Source organism: Chiroxiphia lanceolata, chromosome 14 (assembly GCF_009829145.1).
Source record: "Chiroxiphia lanceolata isolate bChiLan1 chromosome 14, bChiLan1.pri, whole genome shotgun sequence".
Classification (NCBI taxonomy): domain Eukaryota; kingdom Metazoa; phylum Chordata; class Aves; order Passeriformes; family Pipridae; genus Chiroxiphia; species Chiroxiphia lanceolata.
Genome location: NC_045650.1, coordinates 17,531,938 through 17,547,046, shown reverse-complemented (window position 1 = coordinate 17,547,046; position 15,109 = coordinate 17,531,938). Strand labels below are relative to the sequence as shown.

At 41.5% G+C, this 15,109-nt stretch overlaps 1 protein-coding gene across 6 annotated transcripts in view; it reads left to right on the top strand.

Annotated features, from left to right (window-relative positions):
- HTR2C (5-hydroxytryptamine receptor 2C) overlaps positions 1-15,109 on the top strand; it is a 215,345-nt gene that overhangs the window by 135,180 nt on the left and 65,056 nt on the right. For 5 of the 6 annotated variants that reach the window (XM_032702319.1, XM_032702315.1, XM_032702314.1 and 2 more), the window contains one exon: positions 5,816-6,230. The gene's annotated coding sequence lies outside the window, so the exon portion shown is untranslated. Of the gene's footprint in view, positions 1-5,815; positions 6,235-15,109 lie in introns of all 6 variants that reach the window. The other variant, XM_032702316.1, reaches the window with a different exon arrangement.

Sequence of the window (15,109 nt, the reverse complement as noted above, 5' to 3'; positions counted from 1 at the left end):
CCTCAAGGCGGGGCAGAAGACATCTCCTGACCTTGTAAAACATGGGCAGTCCAGCTGAGCCTCAGAGCTGGAGAAGGAATGTCTTCTGCTCTGAGACAGTACAGGAAAGTCCTGTTGCTTAAGAAATCCACTCCCTTTCTTATGCAAAGCATATGGCAACAGTAACAGAAAGCATCAGCAACCTTCCTCTCATTTGGGGTGGAACTGCTCGACTGCACTAAAATTATGATAAGTGATATATTGGATATAAAGCAGGAACACTAATTGGAGATGATGTCAGAGGAGAGGTGTCTGAGGGACAGAGGGAAAGGTGATGTTGGCATATGTCTCATTCTCTGTGCAAAGGACTTCAGGAAAAAGGAGAATGACAGAGGGCAAAGCTGAAGCCATGCAGAACTGCTGTGGGTTTAATGTGTTTGCTGTACCCTACCTTGGTGGCAGAGAACTTCCCACTTTGCACCCAGTGCCAAACTTCCACGGGATGAAATTTCCAGTGTGGTTGCAAACATTATAGTCAGATTTTTCTGTCTGAAGAAAAAGAGCTTAATTGTGCAGTCTTTGCTTTGCTCTGTTCTATTTTCTTTCCTAAAAGTGTTCTAAAATACCTATCTATCCAAAATTGCCTATGCTGACTCTTTAGTGGGGAAACAGCAATGTGCTCATACCCTGGGGATCCTGGATGTCACCAGCTGAATTGGTAGAAAAGATTGAAGTTAGATGGATGGCAGCTTGAAAATTGGTCTGTGCTACTCTGACTTGCTTAGTGTCCACTGGAGAAAATGCAGTTTTGTGTCAAAATTGTGCTCTTTCTCATCAAAAGATCAAAATGAGAGTTAATCTCCTGCCCTCTTGTGATTGTGTGGGTGTGAATTGCTCTTTTGTGGGATGTTGGGTTGGGGTTTTGTGGTGGGTTTATTTCTAGTGCCTGTTGGTTATGAACTAGGGGTTTTAAATCAGGCCTCCAGAGATACACAGCTGTCTTCTTACTGTCTTCTTACATGCTATGAAGCCATTCAAAGGAAAACTGACAGCTGTTTTCTGCAAAATACTGATTTTTCTTTGCTTTAGTTGGTAACATTCAGTATTACCAGAACTGGGTTTAAATATTCTTTCCTTCTGTATTTTGGGAGTTCTATTGGCTGCTTCCCAGTTCCATCCTAGTTCTGGGGTGAGGGACAGACATAGCCTGTCCCCCCCACCTCTGACTCTTTCTCTTAAACCAATGTGCAGAGAAAAAGGTACTTGATACAGTGTCTGTGTGGTGGTCAAAATGCAATTAGTCTATGCAGGCATACTTTCAAAGGTTAGAAGAAACACTTTTAGTTGTTTGTGAACTATGAGAGAAAAAGACTTACAGTTGACTGTTAGATTTATAATCTTTGCAGTTCATTCTTCTCTGGTTTCTTCTGTAACCACTGCATTGTCCCCATTTCTGTCCAACACTCAGTTACATTGGTTCACTGACTATTATTAAGCAACCACAATCTATTTTAATTGCTGGTTTTCTGAAATACCTGTAATGATTTTGTTCTCGGTGCTGGACTTCAGACATCTAATTTGTTGCTATCCAGCATCTTGCACCTTTTAGGTATTTTTTCCTTCTCAGCCGTGTTGTGATGGTGGACTTTTTCTCTGGCTGTGTTGCTGTAGGGTTGGGAGTGCTGGGAAGGCTCTTCCTTCCTGCAGAGGAGGTAGGCACATGATTTTGCCATCTCCAGCTCTCAGTGCCCTTGGGAGAAGCCCAGTTCAGTATCCATGAATGTTCCTTCCTCCTGCACTCACACATGGTTTGGGGAGGGTGCTCTGAAATGGTCGTCCTTGGCACGGGTTCCCTGTGCTGGGAACATGCTCTGAGGTGGATGGGATACCCTTTGGTCTTCTTGCATTTATTTAGTACCAGGGAAGCCCATGGGTATGATTCAGATATTGTAACCCTCATGCAAGGTATAAATATTTGTCTTAAATAGGATTGTAACTTGCTTGTTTTAAAAGAATAGTGTGAAATCAGCATAGGTGGCTTTTCTTCCGCAGAAGTCTCTGTGAGGCTTCTTCATCACACCCAGAAGAAATCCAGTGGGCTCAGAGTTTTGTCTGTGGAAGGGAGTCCTGGAGAAACTGGAATTAAAATAGATATTAAAAAAAAGAAAAATAAACTAGAAAAAAAGAGTAAAACACTCTTCTGTGTGTCAGTCACAGTAGTTCAGAATTAAGTTATCAAAATTTTTGTAGTTTTTTTTTGTTTTTTGAAAGATAATTATGAGTAGTTGTGTAGCAGCATCAACTACAGTGCTAAACTCAGACCATAATACACTGAAAAATATATGAATAATGGCACAGAGTGTTAAATGCCCTAACATTATCCTGCTACCACACCAGCTTTAAACATTTACACTTTTCAGAGGAACAGCAACTTAATTCTTAATTAAAATCACTGAGCAAATGCAGATTATATTTAATTTAAATATTTATAGAATTTGTTTAAGCTTTCAAAATAGATTAGACGTCAGACAGCAAAACTGCTAACATCTGAATGATAATTTTACTTCTGAGCCCAATTAAGAAACTAGTCAGGAGCACAGCTAATAAATCGCCGCGTTCGAGGAAATACTTTAACAATGTTGTGTGTACAGAGGGCCTTTAAAAATCAGTCCTCTAAAGCAAAAGGGATGTTTAGAAAAATTTTGCTGCATCTGATAGTATTTTAAGATCTTGCATTGTCTCTTTGCTTTCTGGGAGTTGCAGTTCTTCCTGTTACCCTAAGTACAACTGCATAAAGTATGCAGTGAACCAAAGACAGATCAAAACACACCAATGTGCCAATCCACTTGATTTTTGTAATGCTAAACATGTTAAATTGATTATTCCAGTTGATTTTAATTAGTCAACACATATAAAATTAAGCATGTAGGTCAATGTTTTCAGAGTAGAAGTACAAACATTGTATAAAGAAGATTTTTACTATTTTAAGAATATTTCTCTCAGTAAAAAAGTTATTTGCATTAAAATATTCCCCCCATCAGTATTGCTTTGGTAACCCAGTATATCCTTTGGCACAGTATTTTCTCAAATATGGCTCAGCCACAGTCCCAGACTGCCAAGGCTTTTTCAGGGACCAGTTCAAACTCTTGGGTTCTCATTCCTGTTCTCCCCTGAGCCAGTTTTCTTCCTGTTTTCTTCCAGTTTTATTTATTTTATTTTTTTCATTTTCAGAAACACCTTCCCTATTTCATTTATCTGTCACATGCCTAAAAGTGATCATATCCTACAAGCTTTAGGATGATTTAATGTAACTTGTAGGCTTAACTTTGCAAAAATGTTCATGTTGCCCAAATTACCTGATATCTGTGAAATCTTTCAGGACTGAGTTTGAACCTTCTAGAAATCTGTCTGGCAGTCTCACATTTTTCAGTGTGGCAACAAGTGCTCCTGAGATTAAAAGGCTTTTTGTGTCTTTCATAGAGATGTTACAGAAGTACTTCTTAACTTGCCTTACAGTCTTGGTTTTTACTCTGTATTATGAAGTCTGTAAGAGCTGCAAGATCTTTTCTGATTTTCCTTTATAATGCTACTAAACATTATGTGAATTGTTTTAGATTGTGTTTCCTGTCTATTTGTACACTGCTGTTTAGGCTGGAATATAGCATGTGTTTAATTTTTCCTTGGCCTCATTACATTTCATTCCCTGCTTCAGTGCATCATCTGTCTCGTTAGTCCATAAATCTGATCTATTCTAATCACTGTAAATTCTCTGTTTCCCCTAGCTGTGTGTCACCAGCAACACTAGTCACTTTGGAAATTGCTTTCCTGAAAGGTCATTTTACAAAGGATAGAGGAGGAGGCATTGTGCAGTGCTGGTGCACAAGGCTGGGGGGTTGTCACTCATCTCAGGCTCAGAGCTGCTGCTGCAGGAATGTCAGTGAACGTGCCTGTGAACTCCTCTGTCACATGCTGAGATGGTCACCAAGGGGACTGCCTTGGGGCTCAAACAACTGGCATGGGGAAGTCTTCATTTGGGCTTGTGATCTGTGTGCAGTATAAATATGGTGGGTTGGCCTGGTAAAGGACAAGTTACCCGTTCACTGTAGCTTTTGCTGGAAAAAAGACTTCTTAAAGATAGAGGTTTTGTGGTACATAGAAACAGGCAGTGATGCAGAGCCAAGAACATGCAATGGGTGTTCCATCACAGGATCCTCTTATACAAAAACACACTGTGCAAGTCACCTGTGCCTCCTGCTTGGCTTTCTCTCCTCTTCCAAGAGCACTGATGGGCTGATAATTGGCATGTTGATGTGACAGTCGGTCTATGGGTTAGCTGAGATCAGTTACAGTCAGTAATTTTCCTCCATTTTTCATGCTCAGAGGTGTCAGTGCCTTCACTATGCTCTTGTTTCTGTGCTGATTGTGCCTTGGGGCTGGTTTGGTGGTGCAGACATTGTGCTGCAGCCAACAAGCATCTGCTCATGGCCTTCCTTGTGCTGCTGCTGCTTTTTCTGCTGCTTCCCCCACTCACTTAGCACTTCTGCACTGTGTTAGATATCCACAGGAAACTGTTGGGCAGAGATTTCCATCTTCCCTGGATGCCTGTACAGCCCCAGCACTGAGGCTTGCCTGGTGCTGCTCTGGGTCTCTGTGGGTGTGTGGGGTGCACTGTGGAGTTTTGTCATTCTAATTTTCTTAGGCTGTGCAGCAGAGAGGTTTTGGAGCAAGAGCTGTTCAGTTCCTCAAACTACCACGTTTTTCCCTGGCCTGGGCTTCTATGCTGGACCAGCTCCCCTTGCCAGTCATGCTGTGGTCCATGATATGGGTATTAGCTCACTCTTGCAAAAGAATATTGTCCACTGTCTTGGATAAGTGAGTTTAAGATTCGTGAATGAAAAGAACAGAATGAAAAGAACAAGATTAAAGTTACATGCTTTCCTGAATCCCTCCATCCTTTTTTACCTCTTTCTGATATTTAGCATAATCAGGAGAGTGAATGGGAATGGAAACATACCAAGTGTTGGTTGGACTACTGAAGGGCAGTTTCCACAGCCATGTGACACTACTACATCAAAATTCTATGACACTGTTTCATAGTGGTTTTAATTAATCAATTTAATTTAATTTTGTGAGGTTTAGCAGGTTTTTAATGACCTTTTGAATTTGTTTCTGTTTGTGGGTTATTACTTGCTTTTCTAGCCCAGGGGTGCTGCATGTGTCATGCTATATTAGCTTTGATAGTCCACTGGTGATGGCAGAGGGTATAAATTCTCCCTGTTGCACAGAAATATGCCCCTCCCTTCTGCTAATTTGTCAGATACGCTACTTTAATTAACAAACTTAATGCTTAAGGATCTGATTGCTGAAAAGCTTTGGTGACATATTAAAGCTTCCTGGCTGGAGCTGCTTTGTTGTGTTTGCAGAAGAACCATTCAAACCAGTGCAAGTTTGCATCAGTGGAACCCAGAAAAGAAATTCAGCTATAAAGCAGATTAAATAAAGAAGTAGAGTGGAGGAGAGTGGTGTGAGTTCTTGCTGATGCTTTTGTGATAAAAGCTGCTTGCATCTGAAGATGTCAATTATGGGCAATTTTTCCTTGGTGTTGTGAGGTTTGAATTACTCAGAATGAGGTTTAATGATAAAATACTAACAGCAGAACAAGTTCTGAGTAAGCCACAGCTGACCAAGCCTTCTGACTAATAGGATCTTATCTAATGGACTATTCTAATGAAGGTGTTTCAAACATACTGTGTAAAAGCCACAGATGTTTAAATTTGAAGGATAAATGTTGTTCTTCACTCATATCTCTCTCTCCATTTCTTTCTCCTCCCCAAAGGTCTCTTCATGTGTGAGTCTCGTCCCCACTGAGCAGTTCAGTTTGCTGCCATCCACAAGTGTGGAGTGCTTTGAGAAGAGCCCATTGAAGGCCTGATAAGAAGGCCCTGAGTCACAGACCCAGCAAACCTGACCAGCTCCTCACCATACACTGGTCTTGAATCTCCCTTGGAGCAGCTACAAGAGGGGCTGAACTTCGCTGTTTCCTGCTGTGCTGCCTGGAACCTTTTCCACGTTAACAAAGGCTGATGGAAACCTGTATCTAGGGGGTTCTATGTGAGATTCTCTCCCTGCTCCCCTGTGGCCTCTCCCTGTGCCAGTCCCTGCCCACGGCACCGCATCACCGCGCACCAGATGTGCAGGCGGCTGCAAAGAGCTCCCCTCCCTGAGCACAGGCGCTCTCTGTCACGGAAAAAGTAAGTGTTGATCAGTAAATGCTGGGCAAATGTGTGACTGTGTGTTCAGATAAAGAAAATGCTGTTCCTTGGGGGTGGGCACAGGCAGGGCAGTCAAGAAATCTGGCAGTGCCTGGGTTGGGAAAGTGCCAGTGCCAGCCCACTGAGCTTAATTTGCCTGGCAAGGCAACTCTCCCCGGTGAGGTGAGGTGTGGTGAACCCAAGATTCCCTTTAGGAAGGTTTATTTGGCTTAAAACGCTTTGTTAGCAAATACTGCTTCCGACTTCTTCTAACTTTTAACTAGCCTCAGTTCACCTGTCTTTATTTTAAATTCAAAGGTACTTTACCCAAAGTGTTCTCATCAGCCAAGCCACTACACAGAGTAGTTTAGTGTTCATCTGTCTCATTTCTTTACTGTCCAAGATGAATCTCAGGGGACTAAAGCTCTGAAACAAGTGGCTTCAGGCAATTCATCTGGAAAACAGAGCCACTTAGGCTTTTGTAAAGAAAATAATTTAGTAATCAGTGTAAGAGACCTGTCTCTAAGCCAACCCATTTGGAAAATTTGCCAGTGTAGTAACTACAAACATTTTATGACAATAATACTGATGATGTCTTTCCATTATTGCTAGAATTTCTTCTTCCCTGCAACTACAGGACTGAACTGGCTTTGCATCATCTTCCATAATCCTGCATTAGAAATGTTTTGTAGTTTGAGATTGATGCTGCAGAGCTGGACATTGAGCAGAGACATTTTCCTGAGCATTTCCCTGCTGACCAATGCAGATGAAATCCTTGGGAAGCAAGGAAGCCGTTGCTGCCACGCTGCTGGCAGATGTGCCAATTCAGTGCATTCTCACCCAAACACAGAGGTTTCTCAATTTCTTGTACAATATCAGTAGGCCAATGTTCCTGGGCATTCTGCTAATTGGATATGTATAGTGACTCTTAAAACTTTTATCTAATCTCAGAGTTCAGGCTCTTATCTCACAGTTTATCCTCATTTTTTTTTTTCAAATGAGAAAACACTTCTTTGTGTTCATGAACACATTTAACAGTGCAATTTCTGTACCTTCCAACAAGCAAGGTCCCATCCCATAGTGCTGGATATCACCCAGATGCAAATGATACCTTTCCTTTTTGAAAATTTCTCTGGTAAACATAAAATTTGAAGTGAAATACTGCATGAAACAAAGTGAAGGATAGACTGGTGTGTAGTTATAATGTTGATGCAAGGTTTTGGCTGCGTGATTTTTAGCTTTGCTTTTGTTTTGATTTATCTGTGGTTTATAATATTTTGAAAGTATAAATGTTAGGGTAAGAACAAAGTTCCTGTACCTACATTAGTAAGATACTCATTGCTCTCCAGCAACAGTTACAAGTTATTTAGGGCAAACTTTTGCAGGGGTTTGCTCTCCTGGCTTTTTTACTTTGGGCTATGTGGAAAAGATGTGGGGCAAAAGCTTCCCACAAAGTGGGAGCAGGGGGACAAGTAACATGGGCTCTACCATTTCAAGCTCAGGGAATCTCCAGGCACCACTTTTCCCTGTAGTTCACAGCAAAGCATTCCAGGCTCAGCACACGGATCAAATCTACTGTTTTGCCAGCTTGGTTTCATGTGGTAAAGGTTACTGCCTAGTTAAATTAAATACATAGAAAAATACAAGAAGGAGCAGAAGTGATGTGCCTGGAGGTACTGGAGGCACAGAAGCCTTTATGGTGCCTTTCACTGGCTCGATTACATTTCTGGCAACTATTTTCAGCATTGTTTTTGAGCAATGTTAGTGAGGAGGGAGCAGAAAGAAAATCATTCCAAATTGATGTGCCCTAAGGGCTCATCCAGAAGACTTTCACTAGCATCATAAAAGCTCCTACACACTTAATGTAAAAATTATGGCAAAATGGTTTATCTCCTTTTCATAGCCTTGTCTTTTAGCCTCTTGCTTTTTAGTGTACTACCCTTGTCCCTTAAAATTCAGGGAAGAGTTTTGAAGTTTACATACTATAAAACCCATAGGTACCAATCTTGAAGGATGTTTTGAGCAGCACTGTAGCAGAAAGACAGAGTCTGCACACAAGGTTAAGGCCCCAGGAGGGTCTCACTGGAGACTGGAGAGTTGTGAAGTCCCAGCAGCACATCCTGCTCTGATAGGTGAGAATGATTTGTTAGAATTTGACTAAGAATTCATGAGAAAATAACTTTCTGGTGGAGAAACAAAAAAGCTTTAACATCACCAACCCATTAGTGAAGAATTGTACTTTTGGAGAGTGTAACTATTTCCATAAAAAAAAAATCCCTGGTTGCTGTCTAGCAGTAAAAATGCTGCGAAGAACCACACAGGTTGTTTCTGGGGGAAGCATTTCTCTCTCTGACAGCTGCAGTAGAATTGCTTTGTGCTTTTCTTAGGAGTGGAAAAAGCCCCCCATACCCACCAGTGTGCTCTGTATGGTCACCTGCAGGATTTACCATCTGCCCTGCTCGTCCCCCGGCAGGTGGGAGGTGAGGATGTCCCGCTGCCAGCAATCAGAGACCAAGAGGAGGGGAAACCACCTCCAGTTGGATTTCATAAAATAGCTATTTGTTTACAAAAAGTGCCAGCAGATTTAAATTACTACTGCTGTTGTCAACAAGTTCCCTCTGCATATTCTGTAATGATTAAGGTCCTTGGAGGTTGTGGATCACTTATGTTTCTCAGCGTAGCTACAGATTGTGAACATAAGGGTTGCATCGAGTAATTTAAATAATTAATTGAAAGGCAGAGGTTCCTTTCCTTCTGTGTGCTTTGCGTAGGAAAATTCCTGCTGACTCCACATTTCTTGCTGCTGAAGAAGATAACCTGGTCAGGTAGCTCAGTGTTGACTCAAAACTCGACAGCTTTTTCACTTGACATAAAGTTGCTCTCAGACACAGCTGCTGCCTTGCTGCTACCAGTGCCAGAGCCAGAGAGTTTGATGACTTAATCAACGTGTTATTCTATCAGGAACCATTTGTGGATTCAAATCAGATGTAGGATGATAATTTTTGTAATGAAAAAAAAAAAAAAGAGTTAATTTTCTCAAATTCAAAACATGCCCATCACAAAACACCCCGTGTCCTGTTCCTGATTTGCTCTGAAGCCAAGACTAAGCAGGTGGTGCACCTAGTCTGAACTATGCAGGGAAGTGACTTTGATCTTATCATTTGCAGCAAATTTTCTTAGAATCTGATGGCTAAAAAAAAAAAAATCAGGACAGCTTTTTTTTTTTTTTTGTAAATGTTAAAACTGTATCCTTATTTCTTTGTAGTTTATTCTTCATTATGTGATTGCTTTCTGTGGAGACTGAACCATGCAGTAGAAGTTCGAGGTTCACCTTCCAAATATCTGAGGGTTAAAATTAAGTGTCAAAACCTTAGATAGACCTGGGTAATACAGACAAACTATAGTGTCTTCTGATCATTTCTAGTTAGGGCTCCTTATTTCTATCCTAAAAAAGAAAAATAAAATGAAAAAAAAATATATAATATTGGACTTTTCTAAAGGAAATGCAGCTGAAGGAATACCTATATGGAAAGTGGTTGGGGAAACTTCTTGCAGCCTCACAGTTTTGGAAATATAAGGAGCAGGACAATAATCTGCAAAGAATAGGTCCAGTCTTTATGCTTCAGTGAAGTGATGCTGAAAACTTTTAGCTGACACTGAGAGTCGCTCATTAAACCCAAAGGGAAACAATGGACACTTGGAGGCTTTAGGGGTATTTTTTTGTGCAATAGAAAGGATTAGTGCAAGGAAAAACTACGAAATTGCTGATTTTAAGTCTTCAGGGAGTCTGGGCAGTGCTCTACTTTGACAAAGAGCAGATCCAAAGTATGATAAGCCCATTACCAGAGAAATCACATCCTTCTGATGTGTACCTGGCTCAATAAATGCTGCCTGAAACACAGTCAGAGCCCATTACTCTCCCTTGACTGGTGTCTGTGCTCAGCAGTGCAGATGGGTATCTTCTCTCTTGTCTTTTGGAAAGTTTATGGATTACAGAATAGCTCTTTCATGGCCAGTGAAAGCAGATGAGCTAAATACTTAGCAGTGATTTTTTTTGGCACCAACAGCAGTGCCTGGAAGTGGGCTACTCAGTTTCAGGTTAATTTTGTGCCCTTCCTGTGTTCCAGCTCCCTTCTGATAGTGAGACCAAGTCAGTCAGAGCATCAAGAGGGTTCAAACTGCTGATGTGCCCAGTATTGACAGAGCTTTATTTCTTAAAAAGAGGGAAAATTGTGAGTCCTTCTGCTTCATTACAAAGACCGTTGCTTTTTATGATAAGCAGAGATGTGCTTGTTTACTTTTTCCCCTCCGGAATTAAATTTCATTGAAACTTTTTACTGTTGCATTGAATTAAAAGCTTCTTCTCCCTATATTTTTGTAATATTACAGGAAGCCATTAATTATCTGGTGACTTCCAGAAGAGATTTTTCATTCAAATTTAGCTTTTGCTGTTCTTGATTCTAGCTGGTATTAAACACTTCAATAGATCCAGTATATTCAGGCTTTTTGGGTAATATAAAAATGTAGATTTAATATCATAGATCTTTGATTTGGGAGAGCATGTGGGTTAGATTACATGTTACATTTTGTTTTGAAAGGGATTGCAATTTTTTTTTTCCGAAATTTCAGTTGCAACAAAGTGAAAGTCAGCTTTTCATTTTATATGACCCTTTATTACCTGGGCTTCCTTCTAACCTTGTTCTCTGTGATTTTATATTGCTGTAATTCCATTGCACTTAGAGGACATGGGACCAAACCCAGGACTGTTGTGCTTGTCCTGAAGACCTTGAGAGCAACCTTGCTTTTCATGTCTCAAACAAGTTAACACTTAGTTTTGAATCCTGACCTGTGTGTACAATTTAAGTACTAATTTAGCTGCTAGACTGCTCTAAAGCTTCAGCATTAATCAGGAGATAAGCAGTAATCCTGGCTTTCAGAAACTTTTGTAAGTTTACAGAATTACAGAGCTTTCTCTTGCAAGGAAATTTCTTGATCTTATTAACAGGGAAAACAAGAAGCTTAAAGCTGACCCAGAAGCAGTGTTGTTGGCTTGTTTGGTTCTGGGCTCTGCTCATAGCCTGCTGCCTCTCTTTGCAAGCAGGGACACAAAATGCACCTCGTTCACAACAGCAGATTTGCCCCAGCCTCTTCTGGGAAGACTTAGACAGTCACATTTCTTCTCTCCTTTCTTTTCTCCCTAGTATCTTCCTGACTAAGAGTCCCCAATTACATCCTAATTGGCTTCTTTCTTTTAATTGACCATCTCTCCTTCTCAATGGCAGCCAATGCTGACCTGCTTTCTCTGCTGGAGATGCATATTACTGTAGCTCTTTTGAGACAAGCTGTTAAAAAAAAAAAGAAAGAAATTCTAGTTTATCTAGCTGGTGGATAAACAGGATTTTAAATGCTGCAATTTTCTTCACAACTCCCTGTAATGAGCAGGAGGGGGCATCTACCTATTTTCTTAGGCTTAGCAATTCTAGCATATCCTATATGAGCAGGGATGCAACAATTGTTCCTAACATCTACTTTTCTGTGCTTGTTTTAACACTTCATGGATAGGTAAATCAGTAATTGTAACTGCAATATGTGATTATCACCTGTGATCATGTAGTAGAGGTCGCCAAAGGTTGTGTTCTAAGCTAAGCAAGGGTATGCACGCTGTATCTTGAGAGAGGTTTCTTTCAGCTCACTGCTTAGCAGACCTTTCCAGAGGCTTTTCCTGGTTTATTCTTAGCTTCTTCTGACACCCACAAATGACTGCAGAAAGATGGGTTATCTGCATTGCATAATAACTGTCAGCAAACAGGACTCCTTCACTTCTTTGGGCCAAAAACAGCAGCAGAAAGGCTGACCCTCACCTGGTTCTGCTCCGAGTGATGACGCTGACTCATGGTGCTCTGTACAGTTGTGGGGGATTCTTCCATAAAAGCAGCAATGTATTAAGAGTAGATGTCATCAGAGAAAAGGAGCTTCAGCTTCTGTGAGTTATTTCTGTCCATTTGGCAATCTGCTCTCATCCTCAATTAAACACCGTATCGCCCTGGTGCTCCAGCAGATTCATTGCTGCTCAAAACAGGTATGAAATAAATACTACTGCATTAAAGGGCATGTGTGACCACACAGTAATACTTAGGTGCTTATGGAGATGACCACTGCAAGCTATTCTTAAGCACACAGATTTTATAACTGGTGCTTTGTACAGCTTAAAGAGGATGGGAGCGTGTTCTGCCTGTCTGACCTCTTTCTGGGTTTGGGAGAGACTCCTTGACTGAGTGTCTTCAGTGTTCATGCCCTGCCATTTCCACGTGGTAGGAGGAGACATCAGGAGATCCTGCTTCGTGCCAAAGCAGCTGGTAGCTACAAAAGACATGACATGAGAAAGCAGCTTGCTATTACAATGGGAAAGTAGTAAAGGCCCTGTCTTCAGACCTTGTAAAATGTCCTCAGCTTGGCATTGTGAAAATAGGAGGTGATATCTGCAGTGGTTTGCACACAGTTGTTTTGGCTTTTTGGCAGAAAAGTGCTAAGGGGTCCGAGCCAGCTCAAGCATATTATTGCTGTGGCCTGGTCAGTGGCTCGTAGGGACCATCACAGACCAGAGATTTGGATGAAAACATGCTGGTGAAATTGCAGCTACTTACGTAACTATCCATCACCCACCACCATTCTTTGGCTCGCTGGCAGCACAGTGATGCTTTTGTATGAAAATCTGTGCAGCCATTGTTGTATTTTAGTAGGAAGTTAAATAGGACTCCTGGACTAGGGACAGACAACTTCCTATGACATTTGTCGTGAGAAGGACACCTGTACTGGAAGTAAAGAGTGTTCAATACTTAAGGCTATGTTTAAAATCCTGCCCAGTGACCTTTTTAAGAGAGCTGAGAGTGCTAATGCACAGGGTAGCCTGTGAAAGGATATATGCTCTTAATCAGCTTCCCAATAGTAAGATAATAAAAGCAATAATCCTTTTAGGATTCTGCTTCTATGATCTCTATCTATATTTTCCAAGGTCACTAAGCGGAAGGGAAGATAAAGGAAGATAAGCTTCCAAGGAGCTGAACAGTAGAGAAGTGAAAAACATCACACCCACCAGATTGTTCTGCTTCCAACTCATGGTGAGGGAGTCAAACCACGTTGAGAACAGACGGAGTGGTTTCGCAGGGCACTGGTCACAACAGATTTCCAGTGTAGCATGAGCTTCATCTTGTGGTCCCAAGCATCTTTTCATACATTGAGACTGAGAATTTGGACTTTTTCTTTTATCAGGAGACCAAACTATTTGGCCTGAGGGAGGGAAATTTATTTTTAGAGTTGACAGGTCTGATGTGGATGGGTTCAATGGGTTTGTTTAGTATCTTTAAAACCACAACAGAAAACACCCCACCTACCCCCCAAAAACTATCACCCTCAAAAACTACTGTCTGCTGCATGTGAAAAAAACCTGCTGTTGGTGAAATTTTTAACATTATAGGATGGATGTAGTAGCAAAATATGCCATTTAAATGCCCAAAGTTGCTTCTGTTCTCAGCTGTGGTGAACCCTACCCCTCAGTACCAGATATCCATTTCCCCCTGACTTCATTAGACTCTGTATACAAGAACAAAAACCTGACTGTTCGCATATTAAACAGCATCATATTGAGCTGTGCATCTCTTGTGAGCTCTTGTGTGTCTCTACTGGGTCAGTCCATGGGTCCATCCAGCCAAGTCTGCTGTTTCCAACAGAGAGCAGTAAAATCTGCCCAGGGAGGATTGGTGAGCCAAGGGCAAGCACACAGCCCTTGCCCCTGTAGTCTCCTGGGCTCCAGTAATTTCTGCTAAGTGGCTTCTTAAGCCAGATCCGAGATTATCCTGTTTAAATAGTCCCAAATGGCTTCCTTCTCTCCCTCCTCCCCCCCATTATTTTGTTTAATTGCTTTTTGAATTCATCTAAAATGATGAGAGTACAGAGGAGGGCAGCAGGTGATTAGGGGACTTCTGTGAAGAAAGGCTGAGAAAGCTGGGCCTGGGACAATGAGAGGAGACATTATCAATGCACACAAATATCTTAAGGGCTGCTGTCAAGAGGATGGGACCAGACCCATTTCAGTGGTGCCCAGTGATGGGACGAGGGGCAGTGGACACAAACTGAAACACAGGAAGTTCCATCTGAATTCAAAGGAAAAGCTCTATACTGTGAGAGTGACAGAGCACTGGAACAGGATGCCCAGAAATGTGGAGTTTCCTCTGGAGAGACTCAAAACCTGCCTGGATGCAATCCTGTGCAACCTGCTCTATGTGAACCTGCTTGAACAGAGTGGGTTAGACTAGATGACCTCCAGAGGTCCCTTCCAAACCCAACCATTCTGTGATTCTCTGACTAAGCAGCAAATTCTATTCTCCTGCATGAAAAACACACTGCTTTTTTCTTTAGGTCTTGATTTGTTCTTTCTTTAATGTTGCTATTAGTAGAATCAGCAAGTTTTCTCCTGGTATACTAAATATTTATTTACTATAAATGTTTTAGTTAATAAAGAATGTAGCAAAGCCCCAGTTTGTTATACAATATTTGCTTTGATTGCCAAAGCCCAGGACTGCCTTTACAGCAGAACTCTTGTCTGTACCCAAAGTCTGTTCCTTACCCTGTTCATGTGGAGCTCTGCAGGCGGTTCTGTCTCTGTTGGTGGAGGACTCCCTGTGGTGGACAGGGTGTGTAGGAGGACAGCACTGTACCACACATGTTGTTTATGTGCATAGATGAAGAAATGAAGAGCAGTGGTAAGAGGTTGTGGACAGCAGAATTAAACGGTGCTTTCTCACACCAAAAGAAACCTTGGGATCTGATCAGAACTTGTCACGTCACATAAACTGTAAAATTTAATCCCTCATGATTCCAAC